The sequence below is a fragment of the Felis catus genome, chromosome D2 (assembly GCF_018350175.1).
Source record: "Felis catus isolate Fca126 chromosome D2, F.catus_Fca126_mat1.0, whole genome shotgun sequence".
Classification (NCBI taxonomy): Eukaryota; Metazoa; Chordata; class Mammalia; order Carnivora; family Felidae; genus Felis; species Felis catus.
In genome coordinates this window covers 4,825,893-4,844,528 of record NC_058378.1, presented here as the reverse complement: position 1 = coordinate 4,844,528, position 18,636 = coordinate 4,825,893, and the positions used below count along the sequence as shown (strand labels likewise).

At 39.4% G+C, this 18,636-nt stretch overlaps 1 long non-coding RNA gene across 1 annotated transcript; it reads left to right on the top strand.

The window, feature by feature from the left end:
* The first annotated feature begins 3,739 nt into the window (after positions 1–3,739).
* Positions 3,740–6,848, top strand: LOC123380730. Its single transcript, XR_006586829.1, has 3 exons — positions 3,740–5,888; positions 6,057–6,085; positions 6,524–6,848. It is a non-coding gene; the product is annotated as an uncharacterized LOC123380730 (long non-coding RNA).
* Positions 6,849–18,636: the final 11,788 nt, after the last annotated feature.

Below are 18,636 nucleotides of genomic sequence, written 5' to 3'. Positions count from 1 at the left end.
AAAATTAATGTACAGAAATCAGTTGCATTTTTTATACACCAATAATGAAGCAACAGAAAGAGAAATAAACTGATCCCATTCATAATTGCACCAAGAATCATAAGATACCTAGAAATAAACCTAACCAAAGATGTAAAAGATCTGTATGCTGAAAACTATAGAAAGTTTATGAAGGAAATTGAAGAAGATACAAAGAAATGGAAAAACATTCCATGCTCATGGATCAAAAGAATACATACTGTTAAAATGTCAATACTACCCAAAGCTATCTACACATTCAATGCAATCCCAATCAAAATTGCACCAGCATTCTTCTCAAAGCTAGAACATGCAATCCTAAAATTTGTATGGAACCACAAAAGACCCCGAATAGCCAAAGCAATTTTGAAGAAGACCAAAGCAGGAGGCATCACAATCCCAGACTTTAGCCTCTAAAACAAAGCTGTAATCATCAAGACAGCATGGTATTGGCACAAAAACAGACACGCAGACCAATGGAATAGAATAGAGACTCCAGAATTGGACCCAAAAAGTATGGCCAACTAATCTCTGGCAAAGCAGAAAAAAATATCTAGTTGAAAAAAAGACAGTCTCTTTAACAAATGGTGCTGGGAGAACTGGACAGCAACGTGCAGAAGAATGAAACTAGACCACTTTCTTACAGCATTCACCAAAGTAAACTCAAAATGGATGAAGGACCTGAGTGTGAGACAGGAAACCAACAAAACCCTAAAGGAGAAAGCAGGAAAAAACCTCTCTGAACTCAGCCGCAGAAATTTCTTACTCAACACATCTCCAAACGCAAGGGAATTAAAAGCAAAAATTAACTATTGGGACCTCATCAACATAAAAACCTTCTGCACTGCGAAGGAAACAATCAACAAAACTAACAGGCAACTGATGGAATGGGAAAAGATATTTGAAAATGACATATCAGACAAAGGACTAGTATCCAAAAATCTATAAAGAACTGAGCAAACTCCACACCCAAAAAACAAATAATCCAGTGAAGAAATGGGCAGAAAACATGAATAGACACTTCTCTACAGAAGACCTCCAGATGGCCAACAGGCACATGAAAAGATGCTCAGCGTCACTTCTCATCAGGGAAATCCAAATCAAAACCACACTGAGATATCACCTCATGCCAGTCAGAGTGGCTAAAATGAACAAATCAGGAGACTATAGATGCTGGAGAGGATGTGGAGAAACGGAAACCCTCTTGCGCTGTTGGTGGAATGCAAACTGGTGCAGCCGCTCTGAAAAACAGTGTGGAGGTTCCTCAGAAAATTAAAAATAGATCTACTCTATGACCCAGCAATATCACTGCTAGGAATTTACCCAAGGGATACAGGAGTGCTGATGCATAGGGGCACTTCTACCCCAATGATTATAGCTGCACTTTCAACAATAGCCACATTATGGCAAGAGCCTAAATGTCCATCAACTGACGAATGGATAAAGAAGATGTGGTTTATATATACAATGGAATACTACTTGGTAATGAGAAAGAATGAAATCTGGCCATTTGTAGCAATGTGGTTGGAACTGGAGAGTATTATGCTAAGTGAAATAAGTCAGGCAGGCAGAGAAAGATACCATATGTTTTCACTCTTATGTGGATCCTGAGTAACTTAACAGAAGACCAGGGGGGAGGGGAAGGGGGGGAAAGTTACAGAGAGGGAAGGAGGCAAACCATAAGAGACTCTTAAATACTGAGAACAAACTGAGGGTGGATGGGGGGTGGGGCAGAGGGGAAAGTGGGTGATGGGCATAGAGGAGGGCACCTCTTTGGATGAGCACTGGGTGTTGTATGGAAACCAATTTGACAATAAATTATATATATATATATATATATATATATATATATATATATATATATATATATACAAAGTAAAATGCTTTTATATATTAATAAAAAGAACCCAACAGAAAGTGGGCAAAGACTATATAAGCATGTAAATGACAAGAGATAAACACCAGTGACCAATACACATAGGGAAAGATGCTCAGCCTAACTGGCAATAAGGAAAATACAAATCCAAAGAAGGAGGCACTCTGTCATATCCATCCCATCATCCATCACATCCGAACACATTAGTGCATCTAGTAATGGCAAGTGGAGAGAACATGGAGAAGAGGTGGGACAGAACTGGTGGGAGTGTAAACTGGGGCATTCGCTTAAGGGAACAACTTGATAACTAATATAACTTAAGACACACATGCTCTTTGAGTTAGAGATTCTACTCCTCAGGTTCTACCCTGGAGAAATTCTTATACACAGAGACATGTACAAAGATTATGATTTCAGGACTGTGTGTTGTTGCAAAAAAAGAGGGAAAAAACGAATTTTCACGGGGTAGAAAAATGAATAAATCTTGATGTATACGGCGGATACAAGGAATAGAGTTCAGTTACGTGTATAAACGTGGCTAATTTTAAAACCCATAATGTCATTAAAAAGCATGTTGCAGAAAGAGGTGCAGAATTTGGTAAGATTCATGCAAATATTAAGACATAGTGTATATTGTTTATGAATACACATGCAGTAAATGTACAAAACTATGCATGGAAATGATGCACACCTTCCTTTGGGGAAGTGAGCGAGGGGGAAAAGCTCCTGGTTAGGGCTCTGGCTGTTTGTGAATCATTTTCTTCTTATTCTGGTAGAAAGGTGAATTTTGAAGTTAATATGACAAAATGTTAACATCTGTTTTAGTGCTGAGTCCATGAGAGATCTGTTATATTATTTTCTATCTCTGTTAAGTATGTTGCATAATATAAAATTTTCAAAATGAAAGGAGACTGAGAAAATGTCTTTAAAAACTTGCCATTTTCTGGAAATCAAATGAGGGCAAAGTTGTTAGAACAGGCTCATTTTAAAAATGAGGACTGGGAAAAGTATTAGATTTTGTAATAACTTTCAAGAGAGCGGCTTCATTAAATGTTGAGTCGGAAGGGAGGTAGCCAGAGGCTCTTCAGAAAGTTGGAAGAAGGTAAAAAGTGGATGGATGGCATACCACAAAGCATCAGAGAGCCAACAAAAGAAGCTTTAGAATAAGAGATCGCTGAATATTTACCAATATGACGTTATGGGAGAAAGAGTAGGTAAATACCTAAATTACATAAGATGGGCTGATTAAGCACTGTTAGATCAGTTTTAGAGGCTTTCCATTTATAGGAAATCGATCGTTGTCTCTGAGAATTCCTTAACATTATCAAAATATGTAAAGATAGATACATATGCAAACAGATTTAGTAATTGGTAGACATACTGAGTATTTATGAAGCAGTTTTAAAGAATAGTTTCCATTTCTTATATTAAGGATGGCATCCAAAATATTCATCTCATCATGCACAAATGCATTGAATTATTAATTGGAAATGCATTTCCTCTTTAGCCTAAAGAAAAGAACTAAATTAGGATCATGTGTGAAAACTTGTGGGCCCACTATTGCTAAACTTAATGCTCATTTCTTGGCAACATCAAAACAACATTTTCTGAGTATTTTTTAAAAAATCATACATATATGACATACGTGTTTTTGAAGCAATAACTACTTAATTTTTAAACTTATGCTTGTGATTTTTAAGATAGTACCATAAAGGGGTGACTCTTAAAAGCAGGTGAAATTTATAAAAAAAAATTAATGTTCATTTATTTTTGAGAGAGAGAGAGAGCATGAGCGGAGTAAGAGCAGAGAGGGAGACACAATCTGAAGCAGGCTCCAGGCTCTGGGCTGTTAGCACAGAGCCCTACGTGGGGCTCGAACAGTGAGATCTCAGGAACAGTGAAATCACGACCTGAGATGAAGTCGGATGCTTAACTGACTGAGCCACCCAGGTGCCCCAGAGGCAGATGTATTGTTATCTAATAATCAATGATAATTGAGAAATAAGTATTACAACTACTTGCTAGCTTCATACACATGACCTACACTTAGGACTCTGTGCGGTATAGGCTAGAGTTTGACACTGTGACTTTTGTCTGTAGGACAGGTGAGTATGTTGGAGACACTCAGTGGCAGTTCTCCTCCTAACAGACAGAGTCAGGTGCCACACTGCCCTCCTCAATCCCAGGGCACAGAAGTGTGGAGGGAAAGGTAAACTGCATTGCGGAGATGGTTCAAGTGCATGCCATGAGAACTCTTTGAAATCTCAGCATCCTATTTCTTCCAATCTTTACCAAACCAAACAACAACAACAACAACAAAACCCACAACTTTCAATAGTCTAAGTAACAAAAATATACTTTTGATAGATCATTAAGATACTTTGAGTTTATTCCAACAGCAGTTCAGCCCTCTGGCTGGAGAGATTCTTGATGATCCCCTTCGAAACTAGTACTTTACTCCCGATTGTAACCTCTCTTAATTTTCTACCCTCCGTTACGTTCTTACATCCTTGCCTTTCACTTCCTAACCTCAGTGTCCACCATGTCAGTCCCTTGGAGTATGTTCTACGAAGGATGTCCCAAGCATTGAGAGCATAGAATTACCGGGCTGTTTGTTAGGAATTCAGATTCTGGAGCACCGTCCTAAAAGATTCTGATTTGGAATACACTTTAGTATAGGATTTTCCGTCAATTTGGACTCCCTTTTGTTCTTCAGCCCCAGCCCCACCATTAGCAGTTCCCCAAACTGGTTATTTCCATGATCTGCTTTCTCTTTTCCCTTAGCTGAGCCCGCATGTTTCCACTACAAATATGTGTGGTTAAGCCTATGTGTTTTATAGTCAGAGACATAGGCTGATCCTGTTACATGTTCGGTATGTATTGGAGAAATCAGCAAACTACCTTCAGTTATAATATCCTTATCTGTAACATAGGAATTCATGTATCATTCACTCACCCATGAATTTAGTTTATTAACTTATATTAATTTGTGTTTATATTTATAATACTTGTTGAGTAGATGCTGTTCTAAGTACTGGAGATATAATGAACAATATCTAAAGGTTCCACAGACCTTACAATTTCATTAAATATTAGCATTTAAAGCGTATAGTTGAGAAGATTTAATGAAAGCATTATAGTAGCTAATGCATATACCAGTGTTTAAGTGCCAGACAAGGTTTTAAGTTCTCTACGTAACACACTTATTTATTCCTTGTAAGAATAGTATGTGACAGGTACTATTATTATTATTGTTTATATATGATGAAATCGGGCCACAGAAAGTTTAAGTATTTATTTCAAAGTCACTTAGCTAATAAATGGTAATGCTGGGATTTTTAACCCAGGTCAGTGGGGTCTGGAACCCATCCTCTTAATCTCTGATGTGACACTACCTCTGTTTGAGACATTTAACCTATCAAAATCTTGATGCACGTATCAGATTTCTGAAGAAGTCAACCTAAACTACAGAATGTCTTCAAAACCAAGTCTGTAACTTGATTGGACACTAAGGTTTTTCAAGAAAGAGTGTGTCAACAAGCAGGAATAGTCTTGATGAGTATTGGGAAAAGAGCGCCTTCCCAACAGCAAAAGTTGGCAAGGTCTGTGAAGCATTTACAGAGAAGAAAACTAATGTGACGACAGATATTGAATACTTAGCACTTCGTCATTGTGCGAATTGCTTTTCACAGATTACCCTGATTCGTCTTGATGATCATTTGCGAAGCATGTGATACATCTATTTTACAAGATGAAGAACTGATGTTAGTACAAGTTGAATCACTAGTCCAGGGTCTTGCAATCAGCAAGCATCTCCAATTCGATGGTTTGACCCCAGAACACGCCTTCCTCATGGCTTCCAAGTGTCATTTTTTAAAATACCGGCTGTCACGTTCAATCTGCAGGATACAAAACTTCTGGCACTTAGGCTCTTATTTTTCTCCCAAGTAGCATCAGGGCTGGGAGAGTGTACTTTGAGACCATGTAGCAAAAGGTGAGTTATAATATGATTTTCTCAGAGGTGCTTCCACTGGCCACACCAGCTGAATCAATTCCTCTATTGTTTTGCAGAATTCCATTTGTATAATTATTGTTTTAATGTTACTGTCCTCTGCTAGGCTCTAAGATATGAAGTTTACAGTGTACCTCCTTCATTTTTCAGTGCATGTCCAGTGCTTGGTGTAGTTCCTGGTATGTGAAGTCTTCTGTGTTTACTTAATGTACATTTTTTTATATAAGTTGATTTATTTACTTAGGGAGAGAGAGCAAGCACAAGTGGGGTAGGGGCAGAAAGAGGGAGGGAGGGAGAGAGAATCCCAAGCAGGAGCCCAGTGCAGGGCTAGAATTTATAAGCCGTGAGATCATGACCTGAGCGGAAACCAAGAGTCAGATGCTTAACCGGCTGAACCACTCAGGTGCCCCTATGTACATTTCTAATCCTGTGCCTGGTTTCTGAGGTTCTCTGATAAAGGCAAAAATGCAGACAGATGACTATTAAGCCCTGGAAAAGGATATCCCTAGTGTGAATTAAACAGCACAGGGAGAAGGTGGGCTAGAAATTAGAATATCGGGGTTGTTTGTAACATTCTCACTTCATTAATCCATTTGCTTTTTCATTTACATTAACAGAATCTTGGGAGCCTGTTTACTCCGATTGATCCCCGGGAGACTGAGCAAACAACCCATCGCTGTGTGCATTCACTGAGGTGATGCCGTCCCACACGCATGGCCTGAGCAAGCCGCCAGCAACAGACTGGATGTGAATTTCGGGCACAAGCAGAACAGAAACACTGAACGTCATTTCTTTTTAAAGCAAGGCAACAAAAGTTGTTCTTAAGGGAGTATCAGGACTTCATTGAACTTCATTACAAGTAATTTTTTTTGTAAATTTTTTTAATGTTTTTATTTATTTATTTTTAAAATTTTTTTTCAACGTTTATTTATTTTTGGGACAGAGAGAGACAGAGCTTGAACGGGGGAGGGGCAGAGAGAGAGGGAGACAGAGAATCGGAAACAGGCTCCAGGCTCCGAGCCATCAGCCCAGAGCCATCAGCCCAGAGCCTGACGCGGGGCTTGAACTCCCGGACCGCGAGATCGTGACCTGGCTGAAGTCGGACGCTTAACCGACTGCGCCACCCAGGCGCCCCTGTTTTTATTTATTTTTAAGAGAGAGCAGGACAAAGCGTGAGCAGGGGAGGGGCAGAGAGAGAGGGAGACACAGAATTCGGAGCAGACTCTAGGCTCTGAGCCGTCAGCACAGAGCCCAATGCGGGGCTCAAACCTACGAACTGTGAGATCATGACATGAGCCACCCTCAGGCTCTCAACCGACTGAGCCACCCAGGCGCCCTTCAGGTAATTTGTTTTTAATATTATTTTGATTTTGACTGACGCCTAGGGGTGGGGTGGAGGGCATAATCGATTCAGTGTTTCGGTGTTGCCCAAGTTCTCCCACCCTGATCTCCTGGAGCACAACGGCCATCCTCGTACATCACGTGGCACTGCCTGCCTTCTCGCACATTATTAATATTAGCGTATTTCGTTTGGGTCATTTGTATTTTGTGTCTGAGAGAGAGGTAGCCAAGCTCTTTGACAAGGTGAACCCTTCCTCCTGGATGCTGCCTTCCGTACTTGGATGATTTTGATTCGCCGCTGTTGTGCATTTGAATTCCAGTCACAGATTCTCTCTACTCTGCTTCCTCCTCCATCTACTGGTTTTATTTCCAGACTTCCCGACAGGCCGTGCTTACTGCTTCCTCTGCGCTTAGTGGAACTCTGGCTCTTGCAGTCAAGCTTTCAAGCAGCCCCAGCATCCCTTTTTGTTGTGTGTGGGCTCAGCCTTGCTTAAAGCCTCTGTCTTATGTGTGTTTTTTCTTCCATTAATTCAGTCATCAGCTTACTCATCTTCCCAGTCACCGTTTAAACAGCTAACATTGTTTTCCATGCTTAGGAGGTGTTGTTCGTATTCAGTGAGTGGAATTAAATCATTTCACCAATTTTTACGTTTCGGATTGTGTGAATTACTATATGACATTTCAAAGTATCTTATTGGAAGTTGTTTTAAAGTACCTTAAAATGAGAATGCTTATGCCCAAAACCTATTTGATTAAATGAAAAGATTGAAAAAAAACCCCTCATATCCAAGTTTCGAGGATTGAAGAATTACTGTGTCCTTCAGTTTTTAAAGTTGTATCTCTATATTTTGTATATTCCAAGTTTATTGTATTTTCATGTCTCAAAGGATATATATATATATATATATATATATATATATATATATACACACCAACTTTTGAGTATAATGACAATCATATAATTCAGAAATTCCTCAGAGTGATTTTGGTGAGTTTTAATTCCCTCCTGCCTTTTTTTTCCCTATACCAAGAGGTTCAGAAAATAATTAAAAAAAATTTTTTTTATATTTATTTATTTTTGAGAGAGACAGAATACGAGTGGGGGAGGGGCAGAGAGAGAGAGAGAGGGAGACACAGAATCCAAAGCAGGCTCTAGGCTCTGAGCTATCAGCACAGAGCCCATTGCGGGGCTTGAGCCCACAAACCGTGAAGTCATGACCTGAGCCGAAGTTGGACGCTTAATTGACTGAGCCACTCAGGTGCCCCAGGAAATTTCTTGAAAGAATAAACTTTTACATTTTATTTTATTTTCATTTTCACATCCCCATTTACTGTTACTAATAGTAAAATCCACCTTTCTAAATGTACACTTTTATGAATATTGACAAATTTATATAGTCATGTAACTGCCATCATCAATCTAGACAATATTTTCATCAGCCAAAAAAGCTCCTTTATACCCCATTTGTTCCTGACTTTCTTCTCCCGCCAGCCAGCCGCAGCCCTGGTGTGAAAATATGAATGCCTTTTTCTTCCTGAAGTACATTTGGGAATATTTTCACTTAAGATATAAGTATCCCTGGTAAATCAGGTGTTGAGTTGACATAATTTTAATACCCTTAAAATGTACTTGCTAGCCTTCTGCTGTGATAAAGATACTTTGGGGAATAGCTTAAATAAGTAATAGAAAATACAGTTGCCTCTGTAATTATGTAATATAACATTCAGTCTGTGGATGAGAAAGTGCCTTTTTTATGGCATCAAGCTTTGTGACTCACAGGATAGGGAAGGAAAAAATCTTTTTAATGCCTGGATGTTTTTCTCTCCTCCTTCTCTTCCTCCTTCTTCTTTTGGGCAGGGCTGGGGGGCAATCAGTTGGTTTAAGATCAGATTTTTTTTTTTAAATCTAAATAAAGTTTTTACTTGGTTTGAAGTGATATAGTGGCTATTATTATATATTATACATATCAATAAATTAATGTGTCTGACCAGTGAAAATCATAGGACAGCCAAATGATACCAAAGATTGAAGAGCCATCTCTAAGTTGAACGTAAACTGAAATCCGACTAAGGGCATCGTTTGTTCTTTTGGGGATGGGTATGTGATAAAGGGGCTGTCAGTTGGAGTGGTCAGAGGATCAAATTAATTGCTGGAGAAGACTCACTTTGGGGGGCCATGCGTCCTCCATGCTTCCCTCCTTGGAAAGTGTCTGACATAGGCCATGGAGACGAGAAGAGATCACTGTGTTTATAGTATAAGGTCTGTCTCATTCTTGCCCGGGCTAACAGGATTGGGGGCAGACACAAGCCAGTTTTATCAGTGACAAATCCATTCTGTGTTATCAAAATTAGTACTAGGAGACATCAAGGCTGCAGTCAGACAATGGTAAGAGCTAGTAAATCAGAGTTCATATCATACTTGATTCAACTATAGTAGACACCTCTGAATATGCTCCTTTTTAAATAGTTTCCTATTGATTTATGTGGACAGATTTGTGTCCTCCGTCTCTACGTGACAGGGCTCAGTCACCCCTCTTTGCTGCATATCTTGCTCTTGTACCTATATTTTGCCTTCCTTCTTTCTCTGTAGTCTTGCCTTAGCTTAGACAACTTTTTATATTCCAATTTGTATATAAATAAGTGTGCATCTCCTGCCAGCTCGTTAAATAATTCTAGATCTTCTCTCATTTACCTTCTTAATCAATTTCTACATGTAGATCTTTGCAAGTACTTCTAACTCAACATCCTCCTCAAAAATCTTCTACTGCCACACCCATTAGGTACTTAGTGCACAAATGTTTAATTGAATTGAACTGTCATTGTTTGTGGCAAGAAGAAAAACAGAGTGCAGGTTTTGAATTGGGGCTTGGGGAGAAATTAAAAAGGAAAAGATCGTCCACGTATCGAGATCACCACGAAGTACAAAACCAGGTTTAAACATTTCTATTCCTTGGGGGTGAGACTAGCCTGTCTCCTAGAAAGATCTTAGTAGGAAATAAAGTTGAGGAGTAAGGGGTGAGACAAAACTGTGGCCGAATTTGAAAGCAGAGAAATTGGAACTTGAGAATTTCATTCTGGGTACCTGTTGACCTCTCCTTGATAGATTCCGTATGTTTCAACAGAAGAGAATTCACCCTTAGCTTCGAGGGTGAGGATGTGGCCTGAATATCTCCAATCAGAATGAATCTCAGGAATCTCGTTCGGAAACATTCTCTTGTGGTGAGTAGAACCGCCGTGATGTAACTGTGCGGGGAGCTGGCCGGGAAACAAAGCTCAGACGAGCTAGAATGATCTTCATGTCGCAGCTAGAGAAAATTTCTGAAATTTGTAAAGGTCTCCTAAAACCTGAAAGAAAAGTTTTGGAAAATACGAATGTAAAAAATCACTTACATTAGTGATTAGTAATGTAAATCACTTTGTGTTAGAGAAACACAAGAATATAGATGCATTATGTCATATTTGGAGGAAATACAAAAGTACTACTAGGTATGATGATGTGTTCAGAAAATTGATATATTGACTCATCAACGAATTCAATTGTTTTCAATGCTGTTATAACTGTTAGTACTAATGGAACTAAAAGGAATAAAGTTTAACTGCATTTCTATTTTCGTGCGTTTGGCACTGAACTTTTTAAAGACCCTCTTTTGTCGGGGGTGGGGAGTTTGAGGTTCATAACAAAATTGAGAGGAAGGTGCAGGAATTTCCTGTGGACACCCTGCTCCCACTCATGCATGGCATTCCCCATTTTCAGCATTGCTTAGCAGAATAGTACATTTGTTACCAAGGATGAACCTACATGACTCATGAGAATCACCCAAACTCAGTAGTTTACCTTAGAGCTCATGCTTGATAGTGTATCTTCTACAGGTTTGGACAAATATATAATGACATATATTCATCATTAAAATACCACACAGAGTGATTTCACTACCCTAAAAAATCTCATTGTTCCACTTATTCATCCTTGCATCCCATTTGGACCCCTAGTAATCACTGATCTTTTTACTGTCTCCATAGTCTTGTCTTTCCCAGAATATCATGTAGTTGGAATCATATGGTATATAGCTTTTTCAGATTGGGTTATTTTACTTAGAAATATGCGTTCAAGTTTCCTCCTTTTTTCCAAGGCTTAAGCTCTTTTCTTTTCTTCTTCTTTTTTTTTTTCTTTTTTTTTTTTTAGCACTGAATAATACGCCATCATCCAGATGGACCACAGTTTATTTATCCATCACCTACTGAGGGGTATCTTGGCTGCTTCCACGTTTTGGCAATTATGAATAAAGTTGCCATAACATCAATGAGCAGGCATTCGTGGACATAAGTTTTTCAACTTTCTGGGTCAATATCAAGAAGTGCAATTCCTGGACCATAGGGTCAGAGTATATTTAGTTTTAGAAGAAACTCCCAGATTGTCTTCCACAATAGCTGCACCATTTTGCATTCCCACCAGCAGTGTATGAGAGTTCCTGTCACTCCACATCCTCACAAACATTTGGTGATGTCATTGTTCCAGATTTGGGCCATTCTGATGGATGTGTAGTGTTGTCTCATTGTTGTTTTAATTTGCATTTCCCTGATGACATATGGTGTGGGGCATCTTCTCATATGCTTATTTACCAACTATAGATCTTTGGTGAGGGTCTTTTAGGGTCTTTGGCTCATTTTTTTTAAATCACATTATTTGTTTTCTTGTTGAGTTTTATAAATTCTTTGTATATTTTGGTTAGTCCTTTATCAGATGTGTCTTGCAAATATTTTCTCTCAGTCTGTGGTTGCTCTTTCATTTTCTTCATGTTGTCTTTTACAGTTTTTAATTTTAATGAAATCCAGCTTATCAATTGTTTCTTCATGGATCATGTATATTTGGTATTCTATCTAAAAATTCGTCGCTACACCCAACATCATCTAGATTTTCTTGGGGCACCTGGGTGGCCCAGTAGGTTAAGCGTCCGACTTCCGCTCGGGTCATGATCTTGTGGTTCACGAGTTCAAGCCCTGTGTCGGGCTCTGTGCTGACAGCTCGGAGCCTGGAGCCTGCTTCGGGTTCTGTGTCTCCCTCTCGCTCTGCCCCTCCCCCCTCATATTCTGTCTCTCTGTCTCAAAAATAAAACATTAAAAGATTAGATTTTCTCCTATGTTATCTTCTATATCTTCTAGGAATTTTATAGTTTTATGCTTTACATTTAGGTGCATCATCCACGTTGAGTTAAATCTTGTCAAGTGTGTAAAGTTGTGTCTTTTTTTTCCTTTTTTTTTTTTTTTTTTTTTTGCATGTGGATGTCTGTTTCTAGCACCACTTGTTGAAAACGTATCTTGGCTCCACTGTACTGCCTTTTCTCCTTTGTTAAAGACAGACTGACTCTATTTTGAAGGTCTGTTCTTGGCCCCTTCCTTATGCTATTCCATTGTGCTACTTGAGTGTTCTTTTCCCAATCTCATCCTGCTCTGATTACTGCAGCTTTATAGTAAGTCTTAAAGTCAAGTAGCATTAGTCTTTCACTTTAATAGTCTTGTCCTTTAATAGTCTGTCAGCTATACTGGGTATTTTTGCCTCTCCAAATAAACTTTAGAATCAATTTGTTGATATCCTAAAAAAAAAAAACTTTTTGGGATTTTTGTTGAGATTAAATGGAATTTATAGATCAAAATGAGAAACACTGATATCTTGACAATATATTGTTTTCCTACCCTTGAACATGGAATATCTTAATTTATTTAGGTCTTTAATTTTATTCATCACAGTTTTATAGGTTTCCTTATATAGATAATGTGCATACTTTGTTAGATTTATACCTAAGTATTTAATATTTCGGGGTGCTGATATAAATGATGTTGCATTTTTAATTTCAAATTCTATTTGTTCATTGTTGGTCTATAGAAAAGCAGTTAACTTTTGTATATTCACCTTACGTCCTGCAACTTTTCCATAATCACTTATAGTTTTAGAAGTTTTTTGTCGTTGTTGTTGTTGATGCTTTTGGATTTTCTGCATAGACTATCATACCATCTGCAAACAAAGACAGGTTTTTGTCTTCCTTCCAAATCTGTGTACCTTTCACTTTGTTTTCTTGCCTTATTACATCAGCAAGGACTTCCAGTACAATGTTAAAAACCACTGGTAAGAAAGATGGGGCACCTGGGTGGCTCAGTTGGTTGGGTGACCAACTTCGGCTCAGGTCATGATCTCACAGTTTGTGAGTTCAAGCCCCGCGTTGGGTTCTGTGCTGACAGCTCAGAGCCTGGAGCCTACGTTGGATTCTGTGTCTCACCCTCTCTCTACCCCTCCCCTGCTCACGCTCTGTGTCTCTCTGTCTCTCAATAATAATTAAACGTTAAAAGAATTAAAAAAAAAAAGCAGCCAATGGTAAGAGGGGACATCCTAAGCTTGTACCGAAAGTTTCAGAGGTTTATACCATGTAGTATGATGTTAACTACGAGGCCTTGTAATTTGTTTAAAGAGAAAGAGCGAAAGCTGGTAGAGGGGCAGAGGGAGCAAGAGAAAGAGTCTCAAGCAGGCTCCACGCTCAGTGCAGAGTGTGATCTTGTGATCTCACAACCCTGGGATCATGACCTGAGCTGAAGTCAAGAGTCGGATGCTCAGCCTACTTAACCGCCCCGGGCACCCAGGCTTCTTAAAAAAAGATAGCATTTATCAAGTTGAGAAAGTTCCCTTTGAATCCTAGTTTCCTGAAAATTTTCATCGTGAATGGGTGTCGGGTTTTATCAACTGCATCTATTGATATGATCATGTAGCTTTTCTTTTTTAGTCTGTTGACGTGATGGATTGCATTAGGTTTTCGAATGTTGACCCAGACTTGCTAGGGTAAGTCCCACTTGGTCATGGTCTGTAAAACGGAGTACAAGCTTCATAAACCTAATGGGAGAAATGACACCAATCTCTTATCCTGAGATATGAGATAACTGTTAATTCTTATAATAATACACGTGATACTGTTCTATGAAAATCACATAGATTTCTCTTTTTCTCTTTTTTCTCTTTTTTGGATTTAAAACTTTATAATAAGCTGATGTTTACACGCACACAGGTATACTTTTTTCTCCCTCTAGGGGATGGATTGTTAAGCATTCACCAGCACACCACTAGCTACAACTTTCTCCTGTACTTCTTACTTGATTCAGTGAAGGCTTATTTAGAAAGAACATAATTTTCAACAAAGTTCAGATGTTAAGTCAGAATGAGAAGTTAAGCATACAAGCTTAGAGGGCTTTGGGTCACTCTCCTGAATGAAAATGCTCAACTATTTTCTCTTTTTTTTAGAGCCTCAACTATTCTCCTTGACTTATAGGAGCAGTAAGAAATTGCTATCATGGAGTGCTGTATGAGATCAATCTTTCTACTGAGCAGCAGCTAGGAGAAATTGCCTTTGGTGGTAAAGGCTAGGCTATGGCGGGCTAAATATTTCATGAAGAATTTTTGTTAATCTTAGCAATTGGTAATGTATTTTCCAACTTGGAAAAAGTCCAAAAGATACAAACTTTCTTTTACTTTTCTGCTTTATTTTGTTTTTTGTTTCCTCATACTTTATACCATCTGTTTCCTCCGGGGTAATTCTGCCACCTGCAGGAAATGAGTAGATGACAAGTTCCCACTATGAATTCAAGCTATTAAATATTGTATGAAAAAAAGTCATGTATTTATTTTTTTTTAAGAGACACAAGTTCTTAGTAGTGCCCTGAGGTCAATGTGATTTTCATAGAACAGTATCATGTGTATTATTATAAGAATTAACATTTATCTCATATCTCAGGATAAGAGATTGATGTCATTTCTCCCATTAGGTTTATGAAGCTTGTACTCCATTTTTCCCCCAGCAAACTAATACAATGCTGTGCACATTTTAGTGCTTATTTGTGCTACCAAAGGAAAGCTCTTGATTGTACTTCTTTTCTATTTCCAAACATCTCTATTTTTTTTTTTATTTTAGAGGGTGGGGGAGAAGGGTAGAGAGAGAGAAATACAGATAGGAAGAAAGAGAGAGAGAGAGAGAGAGAGAGAGAGAGAGAGAGAGAGAGAGAGAGAGAGAGAATGAATGAATCTCAAGCAGGCTCTATGCTCAGAATAGAGCCTGACATGGGGCTCAATGTGGGGCTAGATCCCACAACCCTGGGATCATGACCTGAGCTGAAATCAAGAGTTGGACATTCAACTGACTGAGCCCCCAGGTGCCGCCTAAACATCTCTACTTTCTAGAGAAAGGCTTTGAATTATTTAATTAAATAAGGGTCCTGCATCTGTTCTTGTAGAAAAATATAGCGTGAAAATCTCCCCCTTTTAATCATTCATTCTTCCATTCTGTTTCAGTTTGGATGAATCGATCCAGTCTATGTATATCAATTTTGTTCCAAATGCTCCTGTGGCAGTACTTAGAAAATGTGGTGCAGGGGTGCCTGGGTGGCACAGTCAGCTAAGCGTCTGACTCTTGGTCTCAGCTCACTTCATGATCTCATAGTTTGTGAGTTTGAGCCCCACATCGGGCTCTGTGCTGACGGTGTGGAGCCTGCTTGGGATTCTGTCTCTCCTTCTCTCTGCTCCTCCCCAGCTTGTACTCTCTCCTCTTTCTCTCTCAAATAAACTTAAAGTTGTTTTAAAAAGTGAAATGAAATAGAATCCATTTTCACTTCGGTGCCTGCTCTGGCAGCAAAAGGTCATCGGAAGAGGATTTCACGGAACCCGTGGATGCAGGGCCTTCAGCTGGGCGCTGGTCTCTGCTCTCCTTTCCAGGGCGGAGATGGAAAACAGCTGGTCCCCAGCTTCCCTGCTCTGCTTACTAGCTTGACAGAGCAGGACGTCAGACACCATTTGTTGGTTTTCATGGTAGAGGCAAGGTGATTAAAACAAGATAAACATGCCAGAAGAAGAAAGAAGGAAAATACCTCAGAATAATTTGGGTGTGAACAAAAAATCCCCTTTGAACTTCCTAAAGAAAGACCCAGGGGACTATGTATAATGGGGATGAGTATATGTGGTTAATATTAGGAAGAAGGTCATGTTACAAGGGAGGAAATATAAGGAGAACACGCGTCTCTGAGGAATTATAAAAGAATATGGAGAATTTCATCTTTACGCAAAATTACAGCACGTTGTTTTTCACATTCATTGTGTTCCAGAGAATTTTTGTTTTTTTGCCATGGCTTGTATGCCTTGTTTATTTTCTTAGCTAACTTCTGCTTAATTAGAAAATTCTCTTCCTCTTGCCACTGATTTTCCCTGTTAAATTTAAAGATGTCATTCTTTATCCAAAGTGAATAGATCACAAGCCTATTTAATAATAGATGTCTCAAGAATATTTCTTTTAGCTTTTCATTTTTAATGAGTTTTACACTGAAATAAATGTTCAAAGATAACACAGAGTTCCTGGATACCATTTCCCCAGCTTTGCCTTTGTTAATATCTTTAAAAAAATTTTTAAATGTTTATTTATTTATTAAAAAACATTTTTTTTAACCTTTAATTTTTGAGACAGAGAGAGACAGAGCATGAACGGGGGAGGGTCAGAGACAGGGAGACACAGAATCTGAAACAGGCTCCAGGCTCTGAGCTGTCAGCACAGGGCCCAATGCGGGGCTCTAACTCCTGGACCGCAAGATCACGACCTGAGCTGAAGTCAGGCGCTTAACTGACTGAGCCACCCAGGCGCCCCATAATGTTTATTTATTTTTGAGAGAGAGAGAGAGAGAGAGAGAGAGAGAGAGCGCGCGCGCAAGCAGGGGAGGAGCAGAGAGACAGGGAGACACAGATTCCGAAGCAGGCTCCAGGCTCTGAGCTGTAAGGACAGAGCCCGACACAGGGCTCGGACTCACAGAACCGTGAGATCATGACCTGAGCCGAAGTCGGATGCCCAGCCGACCGAGCCACCCAGGTGCCCCTGCCTTTGTTAATATCTTATGTCCCATAGTACATTTGCCAAACTAAGAGACTGACACTGATATATTATTTTTAACTAAACTTCAGACATTATTGGGGTTTCATCAGCCTCTCCACTAACATCCTCTTTCTGCTCCAGGATCTAATGTAGGCTACTGTATTCCATTTAGTCCCTTCTAGTCTGTGACAATTTCTCAGTCGTTTTGTGGTTTTCTTGTGGAGTACTGACCGGGTGGCCTGAAGAATGCCCTCGTTCCTGTTTAATCTGAAGCTGAACCTAATCTCATGGTTAGGCTGGGGTCAAAGAATCTATAGAAGACCATCGCAGGCGGTATGCCTTCTCCTCACATCATGTCAGGGGTAGATGATCTTCACACGACATCAGTGGGGATGTTTGACTTCGTCATTTGGTCACGCCAGTGTTTGCCAGATTTCCCCACTATTTTTTTTCTCCTTTCCATGCTCTGTTTTTGGAAAGGGAGTCACTGAGTCTAGCCTATCCTCAAGTGAGATGGGAGAGGAGGAAGCTCTACCTCTTGGAGGGGTAAAGAGTCTTACTTGTTCTATGACTGTATTCGAAGTCAGTAAAATAGACACCATCAGACCAGTTTCATCGACAGGTTGGGCAGTTCAATGAGTTCTCTGTTCACATTCACACATTTCAAAAGTATAAAGATTTGCATCCACTTTTCTAAAACTGTTGAAATGCAGTTTCTTGGCTCTGTCTAAAATCAGTTCCCTGGTGGGATGGTGAAGGATCCCAGGGCAGTTTCACGTGGTAAGCCCACGGTGTAGTCTAAAGAAGTGAGTCATGTGTCAGATGATGACAGTTGGAAGGCATGTTCCCAACTATTCAAGTTTTCCCACATTGTTCCCTCCAGATTTTAAGCTCAGATATGACCAGTTTCACTCTCTAATAGTACAGGCCTCCCTAAATTTCCGTACGAGCTAATTCCAGCGTGTGGTGCGAGAAGCCGCCTTGGGCATAGGGTTCACCTCCACACTGGAGTGTCGGCAGACATCTGTGCCTTCAGTCTGTCTGTGCCAAATTTGCTACAAGTAAAAAAGAACGGTGTTTTTTTAAAAGGCATTTTGACTGTTGTTTCTGATTGCTTCAAAATATGGGTGATCTGAAATGGTAATTGAAGTTTGTAGTCACAGATTCAGTCATGTATAAACCAGTGAGACTGGGTCACTATCTACTATTTATCGAGCACTGTGGCAAGAGCTAAGAATTTTTTTTTGACCATGAGGATCCTTCTGATTTTCCTCTCATTCCTTCCAGATAATTATGACTGATGAACACTGTGACGCATCAGATATACCTAACCCATCAGGTGTCCCCTTCTCCTTTCCCTGTTATCAAGCTAGACAAATGTTATGCGTCTTTGTAACACCATGCGATATGCATTTTTGAGTCAGCCTCATTCCTAACTTTATTGAATATGCCAGCACTCTTGTTTTTCTTCTTTTTTACACACTTCTGATTTCTATTAATTT